Raw genomic sequence first — 14,400 nt, forward strand, 5'->3', positions numbered from 1 at the left:
TACCACTCCTCCTGTATATATACACTGCACAGTACCGCTCCTCCTGTATATATACACTGCACAGAACCGCTCCCCCTGTATATATACACTGCACAGTACCGCTCCTCCTGTATATATACACTGCACAGTACCACTCCTCCTGTATATATACACTGCACAGTACCCTCCTCTTGTGTATATATACACTGCACAGTACCGCTCCCCCTGTATATATATATACTGCACAGTACCACTCCTCCTGTATATATACACTGCACAGTACCACTCCTCCTGTATATATACACTGCACAGTACCACTCCTCCTGTATATATACACTGCACAGTACCGCTCCTCCTGTATATATACACTGCACAGTACCCCTCCCCCTGTATATATACACTGCACAGTACCACTCCTCCTGTATATATACACTGCACAGTACCACTCCTCCTGTATATATACACTGCACAGTACCACTCCTCCTGTATATATACACTGCACAGTACCCTCCTCTTGTGTATATATACACTGCACAGTACCGCTCCCCCTGTATATATATATACTGCACAGTACCACTCCTCCTGTATATATACACTGCACAGTACCACTCCTCCTGTATATATACACTGCACAGTACCGCTCCTCCTGTATATATACACTGCACAGTACCGCTCCTCCTGTAAATATACACTGCACAGTACCCCTCCCCCTGTATATATACACTGCACAGTACCACTCCTCCTGTATATATACACTGCACAGTACCACTCCTCCTGTATATATACACTGCACAGTACCACTCCTCCTGTATATATACACTGCACAGTCCCACTCCTCCTGTATATATACACTGCACAGTACCACTCCTCCTGTATATATACACAGCACAGCACCCCTCCTCCTGTATATATACACAGCACAGAACCACTCCTCCTGTATATATACACTGCACAGTACCACTCCTCCTGTATATATACACTGCACAGTACCACTCCTCCTGTATATATACACTGCACAGTACCACTCCTCCTGTATATATACACTGCACAGCACCCCTCCTCCTGTATATATACACAGCACAGAACCACTCCTCCTGTATATATACACTGCACAGTACCCCTCCTCCTGTATATATACTGCACAGTACCGCTCCCCCTGTATATATACACTGCACAGTACCACTCCTCCTGTATATATACACTGCACAGTACCACTCCTCCTGTATATATACACTGCACAGTACCCCTCCCCCTGTATATATACACAGCACAGCACCCCTCCTCCTGTATATATACACAGCACAGAACCACTCCTCCTGTATATACACTGCACAGTACCACTCCTCCTGTATATATACACTGCACAGTACCACTCCTCCTGTATATATACACTGCACAGCACCCCTCCTCCTGTATATATACACAGCACAGAACCACTCCTCCTGTATATATACACTGCACAGTACCCCTCCTCCTGTATATATACTGCACAGTACCGCTCCCCCTGTATATATACACTGCACAGTACCACTCCTCCTGTATATATACACTGCACAGTACCACTCCTCCTGTATATATACACTGCACAGTACCACTCCTCCTGTATATATACACTGCACAGCACCCCTCCTCCTGTATATATACACTGCACAGTACCCCTCCTCCTGTATATATACTGCACAGTACCGCTCCCCCTGTATATATACACTGCACAGTACCACTCCTCCTGTATATATACACTGCACAGTACCACTCCTCCTGTATATATACACTGCACAGTACCACTCCTCCTGTATATATACACTGCACAGCACCCCTCCTCCTGTATATATACACTGCACAGTACCACTCCTCCTGTATATATACACTGCACAGTACCACTCCTCCTGTATATATACACTGCACAGTACCACTCCTCCTGTATATATACACTGCACAGCACCCCTCCTCCTGTATATATACTGCACAGTACCGCTCCCCCTGTATATATACACTGCACAGTACCACTCCTCCTGTATATATACACTGCACAGTACCACTCCTCCTGTGTATATACACTGCACAGTACCACTCCTCCTGTATATATACACTGCACAGCACCCCTCCCCCTGTATATATACACTGCACAGTACCACTCCTCCTGTATATATACACTGCACAGTACCACTCCTCCTGTGTATATACACTGCACAGTACCACTCCTCCTGTATATATACACTGCACAGCACCCCTCCTCCTGTATATATACACTGCACAGCACCCCTCCTCCTGTATATATACACTGCACAGTACCCCTCCTCCTGTATATATACTGCACAGTACCGCTCCCCCTGTATATATACACTGCACAGTACCACTCCTCCTGTATATATACACTGCACAGTACCACTCCTCCTGTATATATACACTGCACAGTACCACTCCTCCTGTATATATACACTGCACAGCACCCCTCCTCCTGTATATATACACTGCACAGTACCACTCCTCCTGTATATATACACTGCACAGTACCACTCCTCCTGTATATATACACTGCACAGTACCACTCCTCCTGTATATATACACTGCACAGCACCCCTCCTCCTGTATATATACTGCACAGTACCGCTCCCCCTGTATATATACACTGCACAGTACCACTCCTCCTGTATATATACACTGCACAGTACCACTCCTCCTGTGTATATACACTGCACAGTACCGCTCCTCCTGTATATATACACTGCACAGTACCGCTCCTCCTGTATATATACACTGCACAGTACCACTCCTCCTGTATATATACACTGCACAGTACCACTCCTCCTGTATATATACACTGCACAGTACCACTCCTCCTGTATATATACACTGCACAGCACCCCTCCTCCTGTATATATACTGCACAGTACCGCTCCCCCTGTATATATACACTGCACAGTACCACTCCTCCTGTATATATACACTGCACAGTACCACTCCTCCTGTGTATATACACTGCACAGTACCGCTCCTCCTGTATATATACACTGCACAGTACCGCTCCTCCTGTATATATACACTGCACAGTACCACTCCTCCTGTATATATACACTGCACAGCACCGCTCCTCCTGTATATATACACTGCACAGCACCCCTCCTCCTGTATATATACACTGCACAGTACCACTCCTCCTGTATATATACACTGCACAGTACCACTCCTCCTGTACACTCACTGGCCACTTTATTAGGTACACCTGTCCAACTGTGTGTTAAGACTTAATTTCTAATCAGCCAATCACATGGCGGCAACTCAGTGCATTTAGGCATGTAGACATGGTCAAGACAATCTCCTGCAGTTCAAACCGAGCATCAGTATGGGGAAGAAAGGTGATTTGAGTGCCTTTGAACGTGGCATGATTGTTGGTGCCAGAAGGGCTGGTCTGAGTATTACAGAAACTGCTGATCTACTGGGATTTTCACGCACAACCATCTCTAGGGTTTACAGAGAATGGTCCGAAAAAGAAAAAAAATCCAGTGAGCGGCAGTTCTGTGGCCGGAAATGCCTTGTTGATGCCAGAGGTCAGAGGAGAATGGGCAGACTGGTTCGAGCTGATAGAAAGGCAACAGTGACTCAAATTGCCACCCGTTACAACCAAGGTAGGCAGAAGAGCATCTCTGAACGCACAGTGCGTCGAACTTTGAGGCAGATGGGCTACAGCAGCAGAAGACCACACCGGGTACCACTCCTCTCAGCTAAGAACAGGAAACTGAGGCTACAATTTGCACAAGCTCATCGAAATTGGACAGTAGAAGATTGGAAAAACGTTGCCTGGTCTGATGAGTCTCGATTTCTGCTGCGACATTCGGATGGTAGGGTCAGAATTTGGCGTAAACAACATGAAAGCATGGATCCATCCTGCCTTGTATCAACGGTTCAGGCTGGTGGTGGTGGTGTCATGGTGTGGGGAATTTTTTCTGGGCACTCTTTGGGCCCCTTGGTACCAATTGAGCATCGTTGCAACGCCACAGCCTACCTGAGTATTGTTGCTGACCATGTCCATCCCTTTATGACCACAATGTACCCAACATCTGATGGCTACTTTCAGCAGGATAATGCGCCATGTCATAAAGCTCGAATCATCTCAGATTGGTTTCTTGAACATGACAATGAGTTCACTGTACTCAAATGGCCTCCTCAGTCACCAGATCTCAATCCAATAGAGCATCTTTGGGATGTGGTGGAACGGGAGATTCGCATCAGGGATGTGCAGCCGACAAATCTGCGCCAACTGTGTGATGCCATCATGTCAATATTGTCCAAAATCTCTGAGGAATGCTTCCAGCACCTTGTTGAATCTCTGCCACGAAGAATTGAGGCAGTTCTGAAGGCAAAAGGGGGTCCAACCCCTTACTAGCATGGTGTACCTAATAAAGTGGCCAGTGAGTGTATATATACACTGCACAGCACCCCTCCTCCTGTATATATACACTGCACAGTACCCCTCCTCCTGTATATATACTGCACAGTACCGCTCCCCCTGTATATATACACTGCACAGTACCACTCCTCCTGTATATATACACTGCACAGTACCACTCCTCCTGTATATATACACTGCACAGTACCACTCCTCCTGTGTGTATATATACACTGCACAGTACCACTCCCTCTGTATATATACACTGCACAGTACCGCTCCTCCTGTATATATACACTGCACAGTACCACCCCTCCTGTATATATACACTGCACAGTACCACTCCTCCTGTATATATACACTGCACAGTACCACCCCTCCTGTATATATACACTGCACAGTACCACCCCTCCTGTATATATACACTGCACAGTACCACTCCTCCTGTATATATACACTGCACAGTCCCACTCCTCCTGTATATATACACTGCACAGTACCACTCCTCCTGTATATATACACAGCACAGCACCCCTCCTCCTGTATATATACACAGCACAGAACCACTCCTCCTGTATATATACACTGCACAGTACCACTCCTCCTGTATATATACACTGCACAGTACCACTCCTCCTGTATATATACACTGCACAGTACCACTCCTCCTGTATATATACACTGCACAGCACCCCTCCTCCTGTATATATACACAGCACAGAACCACTCCTCCTATATATATACACTGCACAGTACCCCTCCTCCTGTATATATACTGCACAGTACCGCTCCCCCTGTATATATACACTGCACAGTACCACTCCTCCTGTATATATACACTGCACAGTACCACTCCTCCTGTATATATACACTGCACAGTACCCCTCCCCCTGTATATATACACAGCACAGCACCCCTCCTCCTGTATATATACACAGCACAGAACCACTCCTCCTGTATATACACTGCACAGTACCACTCCTCCTGTATATATACACTGCACAGTACCACTCCTCCTGTATATATACACTGCACAGCACCCCTCCTCCTGTATATATACACAGCACAGAACCACTCCTCCTGTATATATACACTGCACAGTACCCCTCCTCCTGTATATATACTGCACAGTACCGCTCCCCCTGTATATATACACTGCACAGTACCACTCCTCCTGTATATATACACTGCACAGTACCACTCCTCCTGTATATATACACTGCACAGTACCACTCCTCCTGTATATATACACTGCACAGCACCCCTCCTCCTGTATATATACACTGCACAGTACCCCTCCTCCTGTATATATACTGCACAGTACCGCTCCCCCTGTATATATACACTGCACAGTACCACTCCTCCTGTATATATACACTGCACAGTACCACTCCTCCTGTATATATACACTGCACAGTACCACTCCTCCTGTATATATACACTGCACAGCACCCCTCCTCCTGTATATATACACTGCACAGTACCACTCCTCCTGTATATATACACTGCACAGTACCACTCCTCCTGTATATATACACTGCACAGTACCACTCCTCCTGTATATATACACTGCACAGTACCACTCCTCCTGTATATATACACTGCACAGTACCACTCCTCCTGTATATATACACTGCACAGCACCCCTCCTCCTGTATATATACACTGCACAGTACCCCTCCTCCTGTATATATACTGCACAGTACCGCTCCCCCTGTATATATACACTGCACAGTACCACTCCTCCTGTATATATACACTGCACAGTACCACTCCTCCTGTATATATACACTGCACAGTACCACTCCTCCTGTATATATACACTGCACAGCACCCCTCCTCCTGTATATATACACTGCACAGTACCACTCCTCCTGTATATATACACTGCACAGTACCACTCCTCCTGTATATATACACTGCACAGTACCACTCCTCCTGTATATATACACTGCACAGTACCACTCCTCCTGTATATATACACTGCACAGCACCCCTCCTCCTGTATATATACACTGCACAGTACCACTCCTCCTGTATATATACACTGCACAGTACCACTCCTCCTGTATATATACACTGCACAGTACCACTCCTCCTGTATATATACACTGCACAGTACCACTCCTCCTGTACACTCACTGGCCACTTTATTAGGTACACCTGTCCAACTGTGTGTTAAGACTTAATTTCTAATCATCCAATCACATGGCGGCAACTCAGTGCATTTAGGCATGTAGACATGGTCAAGACAATCTCCTGCAGTTCAAACCGAGCATCAGTATGGGGAAGAAAGGTGATTTGAGTGCCTTTGAACGTGGCATGATTGTTGGTGCCAGAAGGGCTGGTCTGAGAATTTCAGAAACTGCTGATCTACTGGGATTTTCACGCACAACCATCTCTAGGGTTTACAGAGAATGGTCCGAAAAAGAAAAAAAATCCAGTGAGCGGCAGTTCTGTGGCCGGAAATGCCATGTTGATGCCAGAGGTCAGAGGAGAATGGGCAGACTGGTTCGAGCTGATAGAAAGGCAACAGTGACTCAAATTGCCACCCGTTACAACCAAGGTAGGCAGAAGAGCATCTCTGAACGCACAGTGCGTCGAACTTTGAGGCAGATGGGCTACAGCAGCAGAAGACCACACTGGGTACCACTCCTCTCAGCTAAGAACAGGAAACTGAGGCTACAATTTGCACAAGCTCATCGAAATTGGACAGTAGAAGATTGGAAAAACGTTGCCTGGTCTGATGAGTCTCGATTTCTGCTGCGACATTCGGATGGTAGGGTCAGAATTTGGCGTAAACAACATGAAAGCATGGATCCATCCTGCCTTGTATCAACGGTTCAGGCTGGTGGTGGTGGTGTCATGGTGTGGGGAATTTTTTCTGGGCACTCTTTGGGCCCCTTGGTACCAATTGAGCATCGTTGCAACGCCACAGCCTACCTGAGTATTGTTGCTGACCATGTCCATCCCTTTATGACCACAATGTACCCAACATCTGATGGCTACTTTCAGCAGGATAATGCGCCATGTCATAAAGCTCGAATCATCTCAGATTGGTTTCTTGAACATGACAATGAGTTCACTGTACTCAAATGGCCTCCTCAGTCACCAGATCTCAATCCAATAGAGCATCTTTGGGATGTGGTGGAACGGGAGATTCGCATCAGGGATGTGCAGCCGACAAATCTGCGCCAACTGTGTGATGCCATCATGTCAATATGGTCCAAAATCTCTGAGGAATGCTTCCAGCACCTTGTTGAATCTCTGCCACGAAGAATTGAGGCAGTTCTGAAGGCAAAAGGGGGTCCAACCCGTTACTAGCATGGTGTACCTAATAAAGTGGCCAGTGAGTGTATATATACACTGCACAGTACCCCTCCTCCTGTATATATACACTGCACAGTACCCCTCCTCCTGTATATATACACTGCACAGTACCACTCCTCCTGTATATATACTGCACAGTACCGCTCCCCCTGTATATATACACTGCACAGTACCACTCCTCCTGTATATATACACTGCACAGTACCACTCCTCCTGTATATATACACTGCACAGTACCACTCCTCCTGTGTGTATATATACACTGCACAGTACCACTCCCTCTGTATATATACACTGCACAGTACCGCTCCTCCTGTATATATACACTGCACAGTACCACCCCTCCTGTATATATACACTGCACAGTACCACTCCTCCTGTATATATACACTGCACAGTACCACCCCTCCTGTATATATACACTGCACAGTACCACCCCTCCTGTATATATACACTGCACAGTACCGCTCCTCCTGTATATATACACTGCACAGTACCACCCCTCCTGTATATATACACTGCACAGTACCGCTCCTCCTGTATATATACACTGCACAGTACCACTCCTCCTGTATATATACACTGCACAGTACCCCTCCTCCTGTATATATACACTGCACAGTACCACTCCTCCTGTATATATACACTGCACAGTACCCCTCCTCCTGTATATATACTGCACAGTACCACTCCTCCTGTATATATACACTGCACAGTACCACTCCTCCTGTATATATACACTGCACAGTACCACTCCTCCTGTGTGTATATATACACTGCACAGTACCACTCCCTCTGTATATATACACTGCACAGTACCGCTCCTCCTGTATATATACACTGCACAGTACCACCCCTCCTGTATATATACACTGCACAGTACCACTCCTCCTGTATATATACACAGCACAGCACCACTCCTCCTGTATATATACACTGCACAGTACCCCTCCTCCTGTATATATACTGCACAGTACCGCTCCCCCTGTATATATACACTGCACAGTACCACTCCTCCTGTATATATACACTGCACAGTACCACTCCTCCTGTATATATACACTGCACAGTACCACTCCTCCTGTATATATACACTGCACAGTACCACTCCTCCTGTATATATACACTGCACAGTACCACTCCTCCTGTATATATACACTGCACAGTACCACTCCCTCTGTATATATACACTGCACAGTACCGCTCCTCCTGTATATATACACTGCACAGTACCACCCCTCCTGTATATATACACTGCACAGTACCACTCCTCCTGTATATATACACTGCACAGTACCACTCCTCCTGTATATATACACTGCACAGCACCCCTCCTCCTGTATATATACACAGCACAGCACCACTCCTCCTGTATATATACACTGCACAGTACCCCTCCTCCTGTATATATACTGCACAGTACCGCTCCCCCTGTATATATACACTGCACAGTACCACTCCTCCTGTATATATACACTGCACAGTACCACTCCTCCTGTATATATACACTGCACAGTACCACTCCTCCTGTATATATACACTGCACAGTACCACTCCTCCTGTATATACACTGCACAGTACCGCTCCTCCTGTGTATATATACACTGCACAGTACCACTCCTCCTGTATATATATACACTGCACAGTACCACTCCTCCTGTATATATACACTGCACAGTACCACTCCTCCTGTATATATACACTGCACAGTACCACTCCTCCTGTATATATATACACTGCACAGTACCACTCCTCCTGTATATATACACTGCACAGTACCACTCCTCCTGTATATATACACTGCACAGTACCACTCCTCCTGTATATATATACACTGCACAGTACCACTCCTCCTGTATATATACACTGCACATTACCGCTCCTCCTGTATATATACACTGCACAGTACCACTCCTCCTGTATATATACACTGCACAGTACCACTCCTCCTGTGTGTGTATATACACTGCACAGTACCACTCCTCCTGTATATATACACTGCACAGTACCACTCCTCCTGTATATATACACTGCACAGTACCGCTCCTCCTGTATATATACACTGCACAGTACCACTCCTCCTGTATATATACACTGCACAGTACCACTCCTCCTGTGTGTGTATATACACTGCACAGTACCAGTCCTCCTGTATATATACACTGCACAGTACCAGTCCTCCTGTATATATACACTGCACAGTACCACTCCTCCTGTATATATACACTGCACAGTACCACTCCTCCTGTATATATATACACTGCACAGTACCACTCCTCCTGTATATATGCACTGCACAGCACCGCTCCTCCTGTATATATACACTGCACAGTACCGCTCCTCCTGTATATATATACACTGCACAGTACCACTCCTCCTGTATATATGCACTGCACAGCACCGCTCCTCCTGTATATATACACTGCACAGTACCACTCCTCCTGTGTGTGTATATACACTGCACAGTACCAGTCCTCCTGTATATATACACTGCACAGTACCACTCCTCCTGTATATATACACTGCACAGTACCACTCCTCCTGTATATATACACTGCACAGTACCACTCCTCCTGTATATATATACACTGCACAGTACCACTCCTCCTGTATATATGCACTGCACAGCACCGCTCCTCCTGTATATATACACTGCACAGTACCACTCCTCCTGTATATATACACTGCACAGTACCACTCCTCCTGTATATATACACTGCACAGTACCGCTCCTCCTGTATATATACACTGCACAGTACCGCTCCTCCTGTATATATACACTGCACAGTACCACTCCTCCTGTATATATACACTGCACAGTACCACTCCTCCTGTATATATACACTGCACAGTACCACTCCTCCTGTATATATACACTGCACAGTACCACTCCTCCTGTATATATACACTGCACAGTACCGCTCCTCCTGTATATATACACTGCACAGTACCACTCCTCCTGTATATATACACTGCACAGTACCACTCCTCCTGTATATATACACTGCACAGTACCGCTCCTCCTGTATATATACACTGCACAGTACCGCTCCTCCTGTATATATACACTGCACAGTACCACTCCTCCTGTATATATACACTGCACAGTACCACTCCTCCTGTATATACACTGCACAGTACCACTCCTCCTGTATATATACACTGCACAGTACCACTCCTCCTGTATATATACACTGCACAGTACCGCTCCTCCTGTATATATACACTGCACAGTACCACTCCTCCTGTATATATACACTGTACAGTACCGCTCCTCCTGTATATACACACATTGCACAGTACCACTCCTCCTGTATATATACACTGCACAGTACCACTCCTCCTGTATATATACACTGCACAGAACCGCTCCTCCTGTATATATACACTGCACAGTACCACTCCTCCTGTATATATACACTGCACAGTACCGCTCCTCCTGTATATATACACTGCACAGTACCACTCCTCCTGTATATATACACTGCACAGTACCACTCCTCCTGTATATATACACTGCACAGTACCACTCCTCCTGTATATATACACTGCACAGTACCACTCCTCCTGTATATATACACTGCACAGTACCACTCCTCCTGTATATATACACTGCACAGTACCACTCCTCCTGTATATATACACTGCACAGTACCACTCCTCCTGTATATATACACTGCACGGTACCACTCCTCCTGTATATATACACTGCACAGTACCACTCCTCCTGTATATATACACTGCACAGTACCGCTCCTCCTGTATATATACACTGCACGGTACCACTCCTCCTGTATATATACACTGCACAGTACCACTCCTCCTGTATATATACACTGCACGGTACCACTCCTCCTGTATATATACACTGCACAGTACCACTCCTCCTGTATATATACACTGCACAGTACCGCTCCTCCTGTATATATACACTGCACGGTACCACTCCTCCTGTATATATACACTGCACAGTACCGCTCCTCCTGTATATATACACTGCACAGTACCACTCCTCCTGTATATATACACTGCACAGTACCACTCCTCCTGTATATATACACTGCACAGTACCACTCCTCCTGTGTATATATACACTGCACAGTACCACTCCTCCTGTATATATGCACTGCACAGTACCGCTCCTCCTGTATATATACACTGCACAGTACCACTCCTCCTGTATATATACACTGCACAGTACCACTCCTCCTGTATATATACACTGCACGGTACCACTCCTCCTGTATATATACACTGCACAGTACCACTCCTCCTGTATATATACACTGCACAGTACCACTCCTCCTGTATATATACACTGCACGGTACCACTCCTCCTGTATATATACACTGCACAGTACCGCTCCTCCTGTATATATACACTGCACGGTACCACTCCTCCTGTATATATACACTGCACAGTACCACTCCTCCTGTATATATACACTGCACAGTACCGCTCCTCCTGTATATATACACTGCACGGTACCACTCCTCCTGTATATATACACTGCACAGTACCGCTCCTCCTGTATATATATACACTGCACAGTACACCTCCTCCTGTATATATACTGCACAGTACCGCTCCTCCTGTATATATACACTGCACAGTACCGCTCCTCCTGTATATATACACTGCACAGTACCGCTCCTCCTGTATATATACACTGCACGGTACCACTCCTCCTGTATATATACACTGCACAGTACCGCTCCTCCTGTATATATACACTGCACGGTACCACTCCTCCTGTATATATACACTGCACAGTACCACTCCTCCTGTATATATACACTGCACGGTACCACTCCTCCTGTATATATACACTGCACAGTACCACTCCTCCTGTATATATACACTGCACAGTACCGCTCCTCCTGTATATATACACTGCACGGTACCGCTCCTCCTGTATATATATACACTGCACAGTACACCTCCTCCTGTATATATACTGCACAGTACCACTCCTCCTGTATATATACACTGCACAGTACCGCTCCTCCTGTATATATACACTGCACAGTACCGCTCCTCCTGTATATATACACTGCACGGTACCACTCCTCCTGTATATATACACTGCACAGTACCGCTCCTCCTGTATATATACACTGCACGGTACCACTCCTCCTGTATATATACACTGCACAGTACCACTCCTCCTGTATATATACACTGCACGGTACCACTCCTCCTGTATATATACACTGCACAGTACCACTCCTCCTGTATATATACACTGCACAGTACCGCTCCTCCTGTATATATACACTGCACAGTACCGCTCCTCCTGTATATATATACACTGCACAGTACACCTCCTCCTGTATATATACTGCACAGTACCACTCCTCCTGTATATATACACTGCACAGTACCGCTCCTCCTGTATATATACACTGCACAGTACCGCTCCTCCTGTATATATACACTGCACGGTACCACTCCTCCTGTATATATACACTGCACAGTACCACTCCTCCTGTATATATACACTGCACGGTACCACTCCTCCTGTATATATACACTGCACAGTACCACTCCTCCTGTATATATACACTGCACAGTACCGCTCCTCCTGTATATATACACTGCACGGTACCACTCCTCCTGTATATATAGACTGCACGGTACCACTCCTCCTGTATATATACACTGCACAGTACCGCTCCTCCTGTATATATACACTGCACAGTACCACCCCTCCTGTATATGTACACTGCACAGTACCACTCCTCCTGTATATATACACTGCACAGTACCACTCCTCCTGTATATATGCACTGCACAGTACCGCTCCTCCTGTATATATACACTGCACAGTACCACTCCTCCTGTATATATACACTGCACAGTACCACTCCTCCTGTATATATACACTGCACAGTACCACTCCTCCTGTGTGTGTATATACACTGCACAGTACCACTCCTCCTGTATATATACACTGCACAGTACCGCTCCTCCTGTATATATACACTGCACAGTACCGCTCCTCCTGTATATATACACTGCACAGTACCACTCCTCCTGTGTATATATACACTGCACAGTACCACTCCTCCTGTATATATACACTGCACGGTACCACTCCTCCTGTATATATACACTGCACAGTACCGCTCCTCCTGTATATATACACTGCACGGCACCATATCTCTCGCAGCTGCTGCAGCACACTTTGGTGTGTAACCTGCGAGTTGTCTGCCCGTCTGTAGATATAGTAAGAGGTCACGGGTCACTGAGACCCCCGCTGACCCTGGTGATCTCTACATCCCCCCTTATTATGTCCGGGGTGCAGTCATCTTCTGCCTTCCAGGCCTGTGACACGGACACGTGGACTTGGTGAGCGTCTGTACGTTCATGGTGACTGTTCTGGTGGGATGGATGCAGCCATTAATGAGGGGTCAGTGACAGCGGCTCCTACAGGTCACGTCTCCTGCCAGCCCGGCACCAGAATGTGGTGTCTGTGGCGTCAGGTGCACATGGCGTCGGGCTGCGGTGTGGAGGTGTCAGGTGGGAGTGGCGCCCCCTGTGTGCGGAGGCATGAAACATGTGGCACCATACATGTGTGCTGGCGGAGCTGCTGGAGGCGTACCGCATTGGGGTACACGTGGCACCGGGCATGGCCCCTTTGTTATATTGTGCGCACAGAGGAGCAGAGCGGCCGCTCATTATCAGGACATGGCAGCATGCA

At 46.4% G+C, this 14,400-nt stretch overlaps 1 protein-coding gene across 1 annotated transcript in view; it reads right to left on the minus strand.

Moving 5' to 3' along the window:
* LOC141047949 (microtubule-actin cross-linking factor 1, isoforms 6/7-like) overlaps positions 1-14,400 on the minus strand; it is a 277,881-nt gene that overhangs the window by 236,119 nt on the left and 27,362 nt on the right. The window lies entirely within an intron of this gene.

The sequence above is a fragment of the Dendrobates tinctorius genome, unplaced genomic scaffold, assembly GCF_039654945.1.
Source record: "Dendrobates tinctorius isolate UK_male_01 unplaced genomic scaffold, ASM3965494v1 ptg000130l, whole genome shotgun sequence".
In the NCBI taxonomy this organism is placed as follows: Eukaryota; Metazoa; Chordata; class Amphibia; order Anura; family Dendrobatidae; genus Dendrobates; species Dendrobates tinctorius.